Below are 16,507 nucleotides of genomic sequence, written 5' to 3' on the forward strand. Positions count from 1 at the left end.
GGAAACTAAACTACTATAAGAAGATAGATACATGGGCGTAGCCAGGGTTTTTGTTGAAGGGGGGGGGAGGCTTGGATAGATGATAGATAGCTAGATAGCTAGCTAGCTAGGTAGATGATAGATAGATAGATAGATAGATAGATAGATAGATAGATAGATAGATAGATGGATGATAGATAGATATAGATAGATAGATAAATAGATAGATAGATAGATAGATGATAGATAGATAGATAGATAGATAGATAGATAGATAGATAGATAGATAGATAGATGATAGATAGATGATAGATAGATAGATAGATAGATAGATAGATAGATAGATAGATATCAGGGGTAGGCAACCTAAGGCCCACAGGTCGGATGCGGCCCAATTGCCTTCTCAATCTGGCCCACGGACAGTCAGCATGTTTTTACATGAGTAGAATGTGTGCTTTTATTTAAAATGCATCTCTGGGTTATTTGTGGGGTCTGCCTGGTGTTTTTACATGAGTAGAATGTATGCTTTTATTTAAAATGCATCTCTGGGTTATTTGTGGAGCATAGGAATTTGTTCATTGTTTTTTTCCCAAAATATAGTCCGGCCCACCACATGGTCTGAGGGACAGTGGACCAGCCCACGGCTGAAAAAGTTTGCTGACCCCTGATATAGATAGATAGAAGATGAGAGAGAGAGAGAGAGAGAGAGAGAGAGAGAGAGAGAGAGAGAGATGATAGATATATAGAAGATAGATAGATAGAAGATAGATAAAAAGATTGTATATGTACCAGAGGGTACCTCCTGAAACTGCTTTTAAAGACTTTCCAGAAAGGCAACATAAAAGCATGTGGCAGTTCAGCAGAGGACCTGATAAACAAGATAAACTGGGGGGGGGGGGATAACTTCAGCGCATAAATGAGGATGATTCTCACATGTATACATACACCAGGTATATATTCCACATGAACAACTCCACAATAACTCCATACAGTGTACGTGTTCACAAATATTCCTGCAAACATGATTTATCAGTTGTCACAACTAAAAAAACAAACCCTCCAATCCAAAGGAGACAGAGGAGCAGACAAAAGCAATTATAAAATCACACAAAGCCTCCTTGTTTAGATCAAATAGGAGAGAATCCTCAGGAAACATGCATTTTCTGATGTACCGAAATCTCTTGATGGTGCTGCAAAAAGCGAAGGCTTGCCTTCTTTTCGATAGCAGGATGTTGAATTATGGTGGCATTGTCGTACGAACACTGCAAGCCTGTGATCAGTATTTGGGCTGTAAGCTATAAACTGCCCACCTTTGAACTAAGATGATATGTTTTATGGACTAGCCGTTGGGCCCACAAAAAAATAAGAAGGGCACCATGGACAAAAAATATTGCTTGACTCAACCGGAGGCGAACAGCATAAGCAACTGGCTTTAATAGTTATCTTCTATAACAGATGTGACACAACTCTGTGAGTCCGCCTGCCTGTCTTCTCCTCTGGAACTGTTCTGCTGGTATGGGAAGGAAAAGTACCATCAGAAATATGGGTTGGACAGGAAAGTAACAGACTCTGTCTAAGGAACTGTGGCCTTTCATGTGGGAGAATCCCTCAATTGCTCTTGTTCCCTAGGTCAGCATAGGGCAATAGTATTGTATTCCACTCTTTTGGTGGAGGAATTATGACCCAAACAGGAATTACTCCAATCTCCATCATTTCAGAAGTATTGGTGTGCATAATAACAGATGGCTGGATCAAGCCATTGGTCCATTTAATCTAGCATCTTGTTCTCTTTGCCATTTATTTAGACCATTTATTTATCACTGATCCTTCATAAGAACCTCAAAGTGATTCAAGGCAGAAATATTTGATCATATTATCAAGAAACTTGCAACCTTCATGTCTTAAACACCCACTAACATTTCCAGCAACGTTTGAAGTACGGCTGAAGTTTTCTCCTCATACATTTTGGGTTTATAAACATAATCCATCTGTTACATTTGGCACATTTGAAGGAGAAAAACAAAGTATAGGTGGCCATCTGAGGACTAGATTACTACAGTGTTTAAGTCAAATACAAAATCTTCTTAACTCCTTATAACACTTTATGGATGAACCAGGCAAATGTAGTAATTCAGTGCTAGTAGGAAGCTTTCTTCTGGCATTACACACTGCTCCGAGACATCTGGTGGTTGCAGTGGAATTGCAACTTTGGTGCCAATATGGCCGCCAAGCCGTGAGCCAAATGTACCCACAAAACAAGGAAGCTTTGTCTCCCGTCCGCCTCCTTCGTTCATACTCAAAAGCAAATGAAGCATCACAAAATAAACAATCCTCCCAAAAGAGTGAAAAATCAAGACTTGTTTCCTTGTTCCTAAACACAGCCTACATTCTAAGGACAACTGTCCACCAGTGTGCTAAGAATGCAAGAGAAATAATAATAATAATAATAATAATAATAATAATAATAATAATAATAATAATAATAATTTCTTAGTTCTACCCCACCCATCTGGCTGGGTGTCCCCAGCCACTCTGGACTGCTTCCAACATAAGATTAAAAATACATTAAAACATCAGTTATTAAAAACTTCCCTAAACAGGGCTGCCTTCAGATGTCTTCTCAAAGTCAGATAGTTGTTTATTTCCTTGACATCTGATGGGAGGGCGTTCCACAGGACGGGCACCACTACTGAAAAGCCCCTCTGCCTGGTTCCCTGTAACTTCGCTTCTCGCAATGAAGGAACTGCCAGAAGACCCTTGGTGCTGGATCTCACAGAACCAACTCATTGGCAAAAAGGGTCTCTTAATGTCATTGTCCCAAAGCACCTCTGCATGCACCATGTGCTAATAAGCCTGTTTCCTATGACTGGCTGCTTTAAAATGTCACCCAGTTCAGAACTTAGCTAGCTGTGCCACAATCAAACACAAAAGCAGAAGCCATGCCCCCAGGGCACTCTGCGCTTTACAACATGACTGATTTTACCTACGGAAACAGTGAGATGGGAAGGATCCTGAAGCACAGTATTTTTGTTTTTTCTGCTAACCAAGCAGACAAATGAGTACACAAGTTAAGTTTAAGTGTATTATTTATAACTACAGTGGTACCTCGGGTTACATACGCTTCAGGTTACAGACGCTTCAGGTTACAGACTCTGCTAACCCAGAAATAGTACCTTGGGTTAAGAACTTTGCTTCAGGATGAGAACAGAAATCGCACAGCTGCGGAGCAGCGGCAGCAGGAGGCCCCATTAGCTAAAGTGGTGCTTCAGGTTAAGAACAGTTTCAGGTTAAGAACGGACCTCCGGAACAAATTAAGTACTTAACCTGAGGTACCGCTGGACTGTATATCTCAGGGGTTACAAACCTCTTTTGGGGCGGTTGGCACATTTGGAATGTACATTCAATGCATATTTTCCCCTCAAAAAATTATGGGCACTGTAAGAGTGTCTCCACCCCCATCATTCAGCCCCGGACACTGAGGTTCCCCTCTGAGGGCCTTCTGGCAGTTTCCTCCCTGCGAGAAGTGAGGTTACAGGGAGCCAGGCAGAGGGCCTTCTCAGCAGTGGAACCGGCCCTGTGGAAAGCCCTCCCATCAGATGTCAGGGAAATAACTATCTGACTTGTAGAAGACATTTGAAGGCAGCCCTTTTTAGGGAAGTTTGATGTTTTATTGTGTTTTTAATATTCTGTTGAGAGCTGCCAAGAGTGGCTGGGGAAACCCAACCAGATGGGTGGGGTGTTTGTGTGTATATATATATATATAGGAAGAGAGAGAGAGAGAGAGAGAGAGAGAGAGAGAGAGAGAGAGAGAGAGAGAGAGAGAGATTGTTAAAGGTTGCTGTGCATTGTAACTGTGAGGGGCAAACTACAGCACCCATAATTCTCTGAGGAAAAGAACTGTGAGGGGTGCACTTTGGCGCCCGTAATTCTTTGAGGAAAAGAACGTGCTTTGAATGTGCTATAACAGAACAGTGTGTACGCAGCCCTAGTGTGTGCGTGCAAGAGAGAGAGAGAGAGAGAGAGAATGAATGAGAATGTGTATATGTGAAGACAGGTGTGCACAAATCTCATGCCAGATTACGGCTGGCTGGCTGGCTGGCTGGCTGGAAACGCAGTCCAGCAAATTAATGGTATGTTAAAAACAATATTTACACTAACTGCAGCGTGAGAGCATTTTAAGCACTTGGCACCAAGCACCTTGCTGTGAGAGCCGAGCTTGAGAAACAGTTAGGAACATTTGTGTAGGGGATGTGGCCAGAAATTCTGTCACTGCTGCCAGTGAGGAAGATCTGAGTCAAGCCTCCAGAGTTGTGCCAAGGAACTCTTCTGGGAGCAATCAAAACTGATTCGAGCTGAAATTCTCCACATGGCTGAAGCCGAGACACTTTGAAATAAAAGAGGAGGGGGCGCAGAGACTCGAACATCCGGCTATATTGTGTGTTGGAGGATAATGTGAAATGTTGAACAAAGTGTTATCCACTTCATTTGAGATAGTCCTTGGAAACGTCCATTTCCAGCATATTAGCAACACGTACAGAATCAAAACAGACCAGTCACCCCTTAAAAATACATTAAGAAGCTCATTGCTCTCTTAAGGTCTCATCATATGACATGCTTCTGCTAATGGGATATTATCACAGAAACCACCCCTATAGTGGGAAAGAAGAATTCATAGGAAGAGATCCTAAGAACAGCTTTAGAATATACAGCAGACCCTCCAAAGATCCCTGCTATTTTCCAGGGACGTCCCTGATTTAGAGAAGCATCCCGGTTTCTGATTTGATCCGAGAATGTCCCAACTTTTCCTTAAGGTGTCCCTATTTTCATTGGAGAAATGTTGGAGGGTATGGAGTTATCTGAGCCCCAAAGTATCTGAAGGCAATCCTGTATAGGGAAGGGTTTTTGGGGGGTTTTTAGTTATTTTTAAAGGTTAATGTTTTATTATGTTTTTATATACGTTGGAAGCTGCCCAAAGTGGCTGGGGCAACCCAGTAAGATGTGTGGGGTATAAATAGTAAAATTATCATTATGGAATGGGATGTCCCTATTTTCACTGGAGAAATGTTGGAGGGTACAATAAGGCTGCACAAAATAGGACCTTGGGTTGGCTATCTTGGCTTTAAAATCTGGTAAACAGGCCATTCTGGTAGGCGAACCAGCTGGGGAAATTTCCCCTTTTGTGGATACTGCTGCAAAGGAAAGAGACTCAGTGCTCTAAATTCTTTTTTCACATACACAGGCTACAGAATCTAGAACAGCTGCCACATACCACCTCTCGGCTGTTGTTAAGAATTGGAGGCAAAGGTAAGAAGGAGCGGCCACGGCTGTAGTGCTGGCTTCAGTGAGTAAGTGCATGGCAAGGAAAAAGAGGTCAAAGGAGGACCAGAAAGGTACAAGGTAGTGACAGGTAGCTACAGCATTTCAAGTAATTGGGGATATGCTTCAGAACACCCTGTGTTTCATATTTTCTTATTGTGGTAGAGTTTCCATCTGGATTATGTTGTGCTCTGTGGGCGTTCCCTAGCACATGCCTTAGCTATTGTTTGCTGGCACACTACTACTGATAAGCTTCTGCAACAGTTGCATGCCTTGGATGAATGGGCAACCTCTGTCCCTGCAGGTGCTGCTGAACTACAACTCCCATCATCCCTGACCATTTGGCCAAGACTGATGGGAGTTGGAGTCCAAGACATCTGGAGTACCACAAGTTCCCCAACCCTGCCTTGGATAAATGGAGTGTTTTCTATAGTCTGCAAGGCTTCACCCAGCAGACTCTGACCCATGCCTTACCAGAACATCAGAAATTTTATGTCAAGGGGTCACAACTCTAGAACTCATTAGTTGCATTGTCTGTGTGAAACCAAACATGCAGAACCTTTGTCACATGACATTTGTTGTTTAGTCGTTTAGTCATGTCCGACTCTTTGTGACCCCAGGGACCAGAGCACGCCAGGCACTCCTGTCTTCCACTGCCTCCCGCAGTTTAGTCAAACTCATGCTGGTAGCTTCGAGAACACTGTCCAACCATCTTGTCCTCTGTCGTCCCCTTTTCCTTGTGCCCTCCATCTTTCCCAACATCAGGGTCTTTTCCAGGCAATCTTCTCTTCTCATGAGGTGGCCAAAGTATTGGAGCCTCTGCCCTTCCAGTGAGCACTCAGGGCTAATTTCCTTAAGAATGGATAGGTTTGATCTTCTTGCAGTCCATGGGACTCTCAAGAGTCTCCTCCAGTACCATAATTCACATGACATTACGTTTTGCTAAACTCACATCAGAGTATATTTAGGCTAAATGTAACTACCCAATGAATCTCCCAATAACTCCATACAGAAAACACTCTTCTAACTCTTGCACTTGCATATTACAAAGTATAGTTTAGATTTGTTGTTATTTGGCATGCACTGATATTGATACAAAAAAGTATTTCCCTCAGCCCATCAACAAAAAGAAGCCACCTGCTGCTGACAGGAAACAAATAATTGATTTAACAGTTATTTTAAAGGAAAATACCACTTGTTTAAATATGTGGTTAACATATGTCCACGAACCAGCAATTTTAAGGATACTAACTATAAACAGAAAATAAAAAACCCAACTTTTTGCAACAAAGAGTGCCATTGTTCCTATAGTATTATATTTAATATATTGGCACTAATGTTCAGCTTGCATAGTTTATATACACAGGCAAATTCTCCTAAATGAACTAACGGAGACTGATGCTTAGTAAATGTGTTTACGAATGGTGCCCCCAATTCCAAAAGTAGATATTGCTGAAAGCTGTGCACCGGCTGGTTTGTTTACTGTATTTGTCGCAGAACCCTCCATCACACATATTATCTGCCAATAATGATTGGATTTTCTTCTCATTTTTGGTTGCAAGGGAGCCAGCAGTGGACTGTGTCTTTCAAACATAATATCAGATCTGCGGTTTGTTAGTTTGTTTTTTTATTGAGCACAAAATATTGACCTAATTCAACCAGAACTATCATAAGCCAGTGCAGAGTCTGGTTGTCTCGTTTTTTATGCTCTTTTAATTCTAAGCCAGTCTGTTAACCCCTATTTTGACAGCTGCTACTGATGGAAAGAGAAATGGCTCCTAGCTTATTCACACACTGGCTCCCACACAAAGCTGCATGTTCATGCCAAGGCGCATGGCTTGTGTAAGGAGGCCCACACATACCCTTCCCTTCACACATAGAGGAATTCATATATGAAGCTGCACATTTACAACTGAAATAAGCAAGGAACATTGAGCAGATATGACTCTACACACCCCAATATCCTCAGAGGTGTGCAAGGATGTCCTGAATCAGAGACACAGACAGACTCCAAGCCTCTATTTGGAGTGGATACTATGTCAGGGCTGGTAGCCAGGAGGGCAACCTGGGAGGCAGGTTGGCAGCTCAATAGCCCAGAAGGAGATTCCAGAAAGCGTGGAACAGCTCAACTGGCACTCAATGACATGTTCAGGCAGAGGAGCCAGGCCAGAGGCAGCAGTAATATAAGCTGCTGGAACGCCAGCTGCACCCTTTTCTGCAGTACGCTAACCTGGTCACAGCCATTCATGCTTTAATAACCTCCAGACTAGACAATCATGACATGATCTACATCAGGCTGTCCTTGAATAGCATCCAAAAAACTTCAATTAGTCCACAACACCACCACCAAACTTTTGAATCCACAATTACCTTTTGCTCGCTCTTTCCAGGCACAAGTTAATGCTTAAAAGCTCTGAGTCTGATTGTTTGCTTTTTTTTTTTTACCTGGAGTTTTCCCACAAAAACCTGCACTTTAGTGCTCAATCGGAACAAACATGCAGTTGGATTTGCTGCAGATTGCTGTTTGTTCCGAGTGAGCTTTAAAGAGTGGGTTTTCATAACTTTGCCTGAAAAGAGCAGAGAAAAGGGAAGTGAGGACAAACCTTGAGTGTGTTGACTCTGATCCTTTACAAGCTGATTGGGTTGCTTCTTCATTTTATTTTTTTCTCAATCTGAGGCACTGGTCCTTATTTATAAAGTCATTTAGACATTTGTGCAAACTTACAGTGGCCTCCCTTTTAGCAGCCGAACCGTTGATTATAGTTCTTTAGTTGTAAAAAAGGTTTTTTTCAGCAAACCGCAGCTATTCTGTGCCTTGGTCACAAAGCAACGTAAGTCATGCATCTGACTATCATTGGTCATGTTTAGAAGATACTTAAGTGAAATCAGAGCTGCAACTACAGAGGTCCTGGAATGGCCAGCCTGCCACTTCAGGATTCTTCCATCCCTGCTTCCTAGTACTGTTATCAGAAAGCTCATAGATTGCAGAGGAGAATTTCACACACCGCTATGTAGCTCCTGTGTAAAGCCAGAAAGAGTCTATCTGCATTTGAACACACACAAGTTCTGTCCGCACAATGAAGAAGGCAGAAGTCACTGATTACACAGATTGAGCCTATGCACTTCTAACAGAAGTGGGGAATCTGTGGCCCCACCAGATACTGTTGGACTCTAATTCCCAACAGCCCCAGTCAGCAAGACCAAGGGTCAGGGATGGTGGGAGTTGTAGTCCAGCACCATCTGGATGGCTGCAGGTTCCCCCATCACAGGCATATAGTTTATTGGGTTTAAATATTATACCAAAAGCTTGGGGTTTGGCTAGCAGAAACACAATAACCCCTCACCCCAATACAAAGTCAGACTTACGAAATGTGCTTTATTCTTCTTTCCAAATTGAGCCTCGAGCTATTCTAGTTCTGGAGACAAAAACCATGCAAGCAGCAATCTAACTGTTCACAAAGTAAAACAATGAAATGACTTTAAACTTGTTAGGCCCTTTGCATTTATGTTCTGGCTGCTCCAATTTCATTCTCCACCTCTCTAGTTCCCCTCACCAAGAAATTTCTGGCCATGGAGCCGAGGTGAATGGAAGGACACTAAATGTGCAGTGTGGGGAAAGTGTCAGAGGTTTTGAGAGACTTTATAGGGCTATATTATTGCTTGACCTTTTGACCAGAAGCAAACACAAACCACAGTTACATCCCAAGTGATTACTTGTAAAGACAGATGAATGCCTCCTTTTGTCATGTTTTACTCCAGCTCTTATAAGCCATAAATGACTCTGAGATCTTCATGTCTGGGAATTCCTGTTGGGATAGAGGCTTGCATGAATTTAGCCAGAGTTCATTTCATATTGCTTGCCTGCGGATGCAGTTAGTCATTTTTATGCAGAAATGGGAAAGTCCTAGCATTTAAAGATGCATCCAGTAAATCTCGTTTGTTTTTAAAGAATGAACCTTTGGGGAAACAATCTATATAAACATTCCCTTAACAAAATGAAATATGATAGTCACAGGTTTGTTTTGGAAAATGCAGTAGAGGGCCATTGCTTTAGGTTATGACCTAATCACAACGTTGTCACAAACATACATACAAATTAAAGATAATTGAAGAACCAGATTATGTGAGATTGCAACAGCATTTTTTTTAAAACTACCAATACAGCTGAACAGTGGTTCATCTGAGGCCTCGGGAAGCCGGGGGAAGCCTTTCGGGACAAGAAGATTGTCTCAAGTAGGTGGACTTTTTATTTATTTATAATTGCGGGGATATAGAAGCTACTTTTCTGCCACCTGTGCACACAAGACAGCTCACAAATAAGGCTAAAACAGTGAACATCCAGTGAAACAATACAATAGTAAACAGAAGGAGTTTAAAACATTCCTATGAAACGTGGCATTCATTAAATGGGTACTGGAATAAGGCTGCCCTCACTGTCCATTGGAAAGTGGGCAGTGAGGGCACCAAGCATACTTCTGTAGGCAAGCTGTTCCATCGTCAGAGAATCACCTCCTGTGTGTCATGCTCAGCAAAGGAACACAGAGGAGAGCCACCATGAGTCCCAAGACAAGGGAGGACCGTATTTCTCGCTCTATAAGACGCACCCATTTTAGAGGAGGAGAGCAAGGAAAATAATATTCTCTCCCTCTCTGTGCAGCACCTCTTCAGCAAAACGGGAGGAGGAACAGAAAGGGATCCGTTTCTCCTCCCGCTTTGCTGAAGGGGCGCTGTACAGCTTTCCCTCTCTGCACAGCGCCTCTCCAGGAAAGCGAAGTCAGAACAGCAAGAGGGATCGCTGCGCAGCTAAAGCAGCAATCCCTCTTGCTGTTCTGGCTTCTGTTTTTTTTTTTAATAAATTTTTATTAAGATTTTCACAAATTTTTAAGATAGTAAACAAAACATAAAACATAGAAAACATACAACACGTATAATTTCCGATCTTAATTTCTTATAACTTACTTTCCCGACTTCCTCATGCCTCCCCTTTCTGTATTCTCATGTCTAATTAATTGATCAGCAAATCCTTCCCTTACTTTCAACTTAATTTTGTTAACCCTCATTTTCTTTTATCATAACCATTATTGCTATTTAACCCCTAATTTTCTCATCCAGCATCAATCTAACATTCACTAATTTTTGAATATTTCTTTAAATAGTCTTTAATTTTTTTCCAATCCTCTTCCGCCGTTTCTCTTCCCTGGTCTCGGATTCTGCTTGTCATCTCCGCCAAAGCCATATAGTCCATCACCTTCATCTGCCATTCTTCCACGGTGGGTAGATCTTGTGTCTTCCAGTACTTTGCAATAAGTATTCTAGCTGCTGTTGTAGCATACATAAAAAATGTTCTATCCTTCTTTAACACCAGTTGGCCGACTATGCCCAGGAGAAAGGCCTCTGGTTTCTTATGGAAAGTATACTTAAGTACCTTTTTTAGTTCATTATAAATCATTTCCCAAAAAGACTTAATCCTTGGGCACGTCCACCAAAGATGAAAGAATGTTCCTTCAGTTTCTTTACATTTCCAACATTTATTATCGGGCAAATGATAGATTTTTGCAAGTTTGACTGGGGTCATGTACCACCTGTAAATCATTTTCATTAAATTTTCTCTTAAGGCATTACATGCTGTAAATTTCATCCTGGTGGTCCATAACTTTTCCCAGTCAGCAAACATAATGTCATGACCAATGTCTTGTGCCCACTTAATCATTGCCGACTTAACTGTTTCGTCTTGTGTATTCCTTTTCAACAGCAAATTATACATTCTTGACAAATTCTTAGTACTGGGCTCTAACAATTCAGTCTCTAGTTTTGATTTTTCCACCTGGAAGCCAATTTTCCTGTCCATTTTAAAGACTTCCATTATCTGACAGTAGTGAAGCCAGTCTCTCACTTTCCCTTTTAACTTCTCAAAACTTTGCAATTTCAATCTGTCTCCCTCTTGCTCCAGAATTTCCCAATATCTCGGCCAGTTAACTTCCATATTAAGTTTTTTAACAGCTTTTGCTTCCATTGATGACAACCACCTTGGGCTGTTCTGGTTTCTGGGATAGCTGTGCCAAGCTTCTTCAGGGCAGGGGGAGCGTTCCTCCCATTGCCCTGAAGAGGCTTCACGCGGCTATCCCTGAAGCCAGAACAGTAAGAGGGATCGGTGCGCACCGATCCCTCTCGCTCTTCTGGTTTCAGGGATAGCCACGTAAAGCCTGCATTCACTCCATAAGATGCACACACATTTCCCCTTACTTTTTAGGAGGGGAAAAGTGCGTCTTACAGAGCGAAAAATATGGTAAGTTCATAGGCAGGTGAAAACAACGTCTAGGAGGAGTTGTTGTTTTCGTTGTTATTTATTAATTACATTTATTAGTCATGTGATACAAATAGTCTTAAGGCAACTTAATAAGGTAAAATTCAAACAGATAAAATCAATTAACAGCCAATTTTGTTTAAAAAAGTGCAATACAAAATTCCTAAAATGTCCATCCAACAATACAATAAGAAGGACAAGTCCCGAAGAAGAAGAAGAAGAAGAAGAAGAAGAAGAAGAAGAAGAAGAAGAAGAAGAAGAAGAAGAAGTTCTACCCCATGGGTAGGCAAACTAAGATCCAGCCCAATTGCCTTCTAAATTCGGCCCGCGGACGGTCTGGGAATCAGCGTGTTTTTATATGAGTAGAATGTGTCCTTTTATTTAAAATGCATCTCTTGGTTATTTGTGGGGCATAGGAATTCGTTCATTTTTTTTTTTTTTGAAATATAGTCCGGCCCCCCACAAGGTCTGAGGGACAGTGGACCAGCCCCCTGCTGAAAAAGTTTGCTGGCACCAACCCACAAAAAATGAGCACTGCACTAGAGGCTAGTTTAACTATCAAAGTCATTGATAGAATAGAAATGTCATGGTCTGGCATCAAAAAGGGACAGTGATGGTGCCAGGCATGTTTCTGCAGGGAAAGCATTCCACATACAGGGGGCCACCACTGAAATAGCCTATTCTCACAAGGCCACCCTCTGTACCTCCTTTCAATGAGGCACATAGACAAGGGAGTCTGATGACCACAGGGACCAGGCTGACCAAGGCAGACCTTGAGCTGCATAAGGCTTTACAGTTCAAAACCAGTACTTTGAATTAAGCCTGGTAGCCGGTGCAGCGACACCAGAATTGGTGTGATATGGTCAGATCTTCTGGTCAATAATCTGGTTGCTAAAATCTGCACTAGCTGCAGTTTCTGAACTCTCTTCAAAGGCAGCCTCAAATATAACCAGTGCTTTTTTTCTGGGGGGACACAGGGGTACGCATACCCCTAAACATTTTGTGAATCAAAGTTTGGCCTCACTGAGGGGCAGTATTTCAACATGAGTAGGAAAATGAGAGTACCCCTAAACATTTTTTTAAGAAAAAACGCACTGCAATGTAATGAATCTAACCTAGAAATTACAGAGTGATGTCTCAAAATCAATCGATGCAATATACTCTGTGGTGCACATGTTTAAGTTGATTTTGACTGTTTACTTTTTGTGTTTCAAGGAATAGCAGAAGCAGGTTTGTGCCTGGAACAACTGAAGGAGAAAATTTCACAGAAACACTCAGGAATGTTCAACACAGCAAAGGATTCCGGAATATGACATTGGGCCCTTTCCCCTCCATCTCCATCCCAGTTCCAATATAATAAAACTATTTAATGAGAGGGGTGGCTGGGTGTCGGGGGAGAGGTTATTGAAGTACACCTTTGTGAGAAGCACTGCCGCCCCCCAAAAAAACCCCAACAACCCCAGAACATTGCTTTCTAATTTCCTATAACAGTTTGCAGCTTTTCAGTGGTGAACACCTTTCCTTGCCTTTTGTACTATACAACTTGTCATTTAGCACCAAGAAAAGTGATGAAATTTAAGTGATTGGCAAATGACCTTCAGTCCTTCAGAGATTCTGTTAAGGCACTTCAAAATGAAGGACACTTGTTGCTTTGATATGGTAAAAAATGACTACTCAGAGAGAGAGAGAGAGAGAGAACAATTTCTTCCTTGGCCGTATTCTCCAGATGTTTTATAAAATTAAAGCAGGTCATTTCCAATGAATTCAAGATTCCACATTTTGAAACAAAACCATTATGAACTCAGAAAGCCTGTAATCCGTGAGAATTCTGCCATTGTCTAGTGCCCAAATTCCACCCCATGCCTGCAAGGCAATCTCACAGGGGCGGGAGAACACAGCAAACCTTCCCACCCCCAAAACACTATTCATATAATTTATGAGGCAAAAAGATTAATGATTTATTACCAGGCTCATTAATCAAAAGAGACGGAGGGAACGAGAAAGAGTGTGTGTTTTAAAGGACCAATTCCACTGTTCAAGTCAATTAGGCCCTGTAAAGCTATTACACTGCGAAGAAGTTGCAATATTATCAAGGCTTCCCCGAGTGTATTCAGAGTATAAAATAAATGCTATTATTCAGGAGATACTGAATTGCTAAGCTTCTTAAATTTGTACAATTGGGAACCTGCAGTACATTAAAATGCTGAAGCTCATTAAGGCCCCTTTCCGCAGCCTTCGAATCATTGGCATTCACAGCAGTATTTAGAACAATAAAGCACCCTCCCCCCTCCCCACCCCACCCCACAGAAAAGCACCGACTTCCGTTCCTTCAGCTCTGTTTTAATGAATCACTGAGGCAGAACTTGTACCCAACCTCTCAGGCAACTTCTTGTCTTTGGAAACAAGGGAAGAATGTAAAAAGAAAATGCTAATAGCCCAAGCAGAATGAGCAAAATTTGCCAACACCGCCATACGCAAAGAGAGCCTCGACAATTTAGTTAACATTGATCTCTTGGTTAGAGTGTGTAATTTAATTTTCTGCCTTTGCCAGTAATAAGTAAATCACCTTCAAAGTTACAAAACAACCTGTTCTGCTCCATGAGCATTTGAAACTCGGCACCCCAAGAGAGAGGCTGCTTCCTTAGCTGTCATCCTCCGTTGTGAAGGGCAAGGAATCAGTTGCCTCAGCGCTTGTTATCATTAATGTGAAGAGCACTTCATCTTTCTGTGAGCCCCAAGTGAGGTGGTGGGGAGAGGGGTGGGGGAGAGAAATCTCTCTGTTATTCTCCTGGCTGCGGTGATTATCCCACCTTCCCCACATGTGGCCATAATAAAAAACTGAAAATCCTATTCATCGTTAGTTAAATCAAGGCATTACCCCTATCATTATGAAATTCTGTGTGGGAAATCTACTTTGTGAAGGGTGCAAGCTGGCCAGATTTCAGAGAGAGGAAAATAAAGAGTTAGCGTAGTTTCAGAAGCATGCTTTGATCAGCGAGAAAGCTGTTTGCGGCATCTCCCCGCAAACCACCAACGTCTTTCAAGCTTCCCCTTTGGGTGGGTTTAGAAAAGGTAGAAAACTCCCCGGATGCTGCAGAGGTGTCCCATCCTCTGTTCTGGGGAATATCTGATGTGCCTTTCTCAAGTTAGGAGGTTTCAATGTTCCGGTTTTAATTAATGAGCGTTGAAGTAAGGGCCAATTGTGCAGGTCCTGTGTCTATTCTGCAGAAGGAAGTTCTGGAGCTAGATTAAAATGTGAAGTACTGGATGGAAGAAAAATTAGCAAGGAAAGATAAGAAGAATATACAGTGGTACCTCAGGTTAAGTACTTAATTCGTTCCGGAGGTCAGTACTTAACCTGAAACTGTTCTTAACCTGAAGCTCCACTTTAGCTAATGGGGCCTCCTGCTGCCGCAGCGCCGCCAGACCACGATTTCTGTTCTCACCCTGAAGCAAAGTTCTTAACCTGAAGCACTATTTCTGGGTTAGCCGAGTTTGTAACCTGAAGCGTATGTAACCTGAGGTACCACTGTAAATTGTATAATGTGGAGGAAATCCGAGTGGGCGCAGAGGGAAGTGGGAGGAGGGAGAAAAGAATAACATGATGGATTGAGGAAATACAAATGTAAATGTATGGGGGGTGGGGAGGAAATGGTGTTGGCTTTGGTACATTTGTATGGTAATGTAATATGTGAAAACCAAGAAAGAAAGAAAGAAAGAAAGAAAGAAAGAAAGAAAGAAAGAAAGAAAGAAAGAAAGAAAGAAAGAAAGAAAGAAAGAAAGAAAGAAAGAGGTAAGTTCTGGAGCTTCCCAAAAGTAAAAATGGCTGTTACCAAACTCACCAGGTGAGGGGCAGCTGAATTGGGGAGCGGGGGAGCATGATGAAAAAGAGATATGAAGAAGGGAACTGCTATAGGTATGTGGGGAAAGGAAGGTGGCCATAGGGTGGTGTGGGAGCCAACAGCTATACCACAAGCATGGACACAAGACCCCCTTCAGAGCTGAGGAAAGAGAACAAATGATATGCCACGAAATTCCAAATAGCTCAGAAGTCTAGGGGTGAATCGAGAGAAGGCACTGCCTCTCATTCTCAACTATAATCTGCAATATAGGATAATGCCAGCCTAGGCTTCTTGTAAGAATTACTGATATAATGCAAATGAAGCACTTTTGGAAGCTTATGAAAAGTGCTACATATTAAATGCTAAGCATTATTCCAACACCAAGAATACATTTCAGGGTTGCTGCTACTGTATCGGAAACCTCTATATTTTACACTGATTTCACCGGCAGCCCTAACATCACACTGCCCTAAAGAGAAACACTGTAGTGTAGTCAGTCAGTGGTTTAGGGTCACAGCAGGATTAATGCAAAGCTCGCTGGGTGACCATGGGTCAAACACTCTCTAAGAACATTGGAGCAGCCTGTTGATTCAGGCCAATGGGCCGTTTAGTCCAGTTTTGTGTTCTCACAGTGTTAAACCATCTCTCTTCCTACATGAGAGTAAAATGGGGAGGGAGAAATAATCTAGTTCGCCTTGTGTTCCTTGGAGAAAAGTCAGGATATTAATGTAAAGATAATTAGTAACCACACGTGGCCTCACAGAATAACAAAACTGAGGCAAAAAGAGCAATAGGGCCTCAAAAGAACTCACAGAAACAGTAATATCTCATTTGTGGGTTGAAAACTTAAGAGTGCATTCCAAAATCAGGTCCTCTGCAAGTTTTCTTCTCATTCCTTTGATTTAGAAGTGTTGCACAACCTTCTATTTCATATTCCAATTATCTGGTCAAAAGCCTTTAGCTTTCTTTTTACTTACACTTCCCAGGTAAGGAAATGGTGGCCTAGGCAACAGAGAGAGATATAGTCTGTTCCCAATGTCTCAGAAATTCTGCAATGGGAAATGCC

The 16,507-nt window shown here is 42.0% G+C and overlaps 1 protein-coding gene across 10 annotated transcripts in view; it reads right to left on the reverse strand.

Annotated features, from left to right (window-relative positions):
* RBMS3 (RNA binding motif single stranded interacting protein 3) overlaps positions 1 to 16,507 on the reverse strand; it is a gene marked incomplete at its 3' end in the record, with an annotated part of 736,788 nt that overhangs the window by 151,145 nt on the left and 569,136 nt on the right. The window lies entirely within an intron of this gene.

The sequence above is a fragment of the Podarcis melisellensis genome, assembly GCF_964234715.1.
Source record: "Podarcis melisellensis genome assembly, chromosome: 12".
Taxonomy (NCBI): domain Eukaryota; kingdom Metazoa; phylum Chordata; class Lepidosauria; order Squamata; family Lacertidae; genus Podarcis; species Podarcis melisellensis.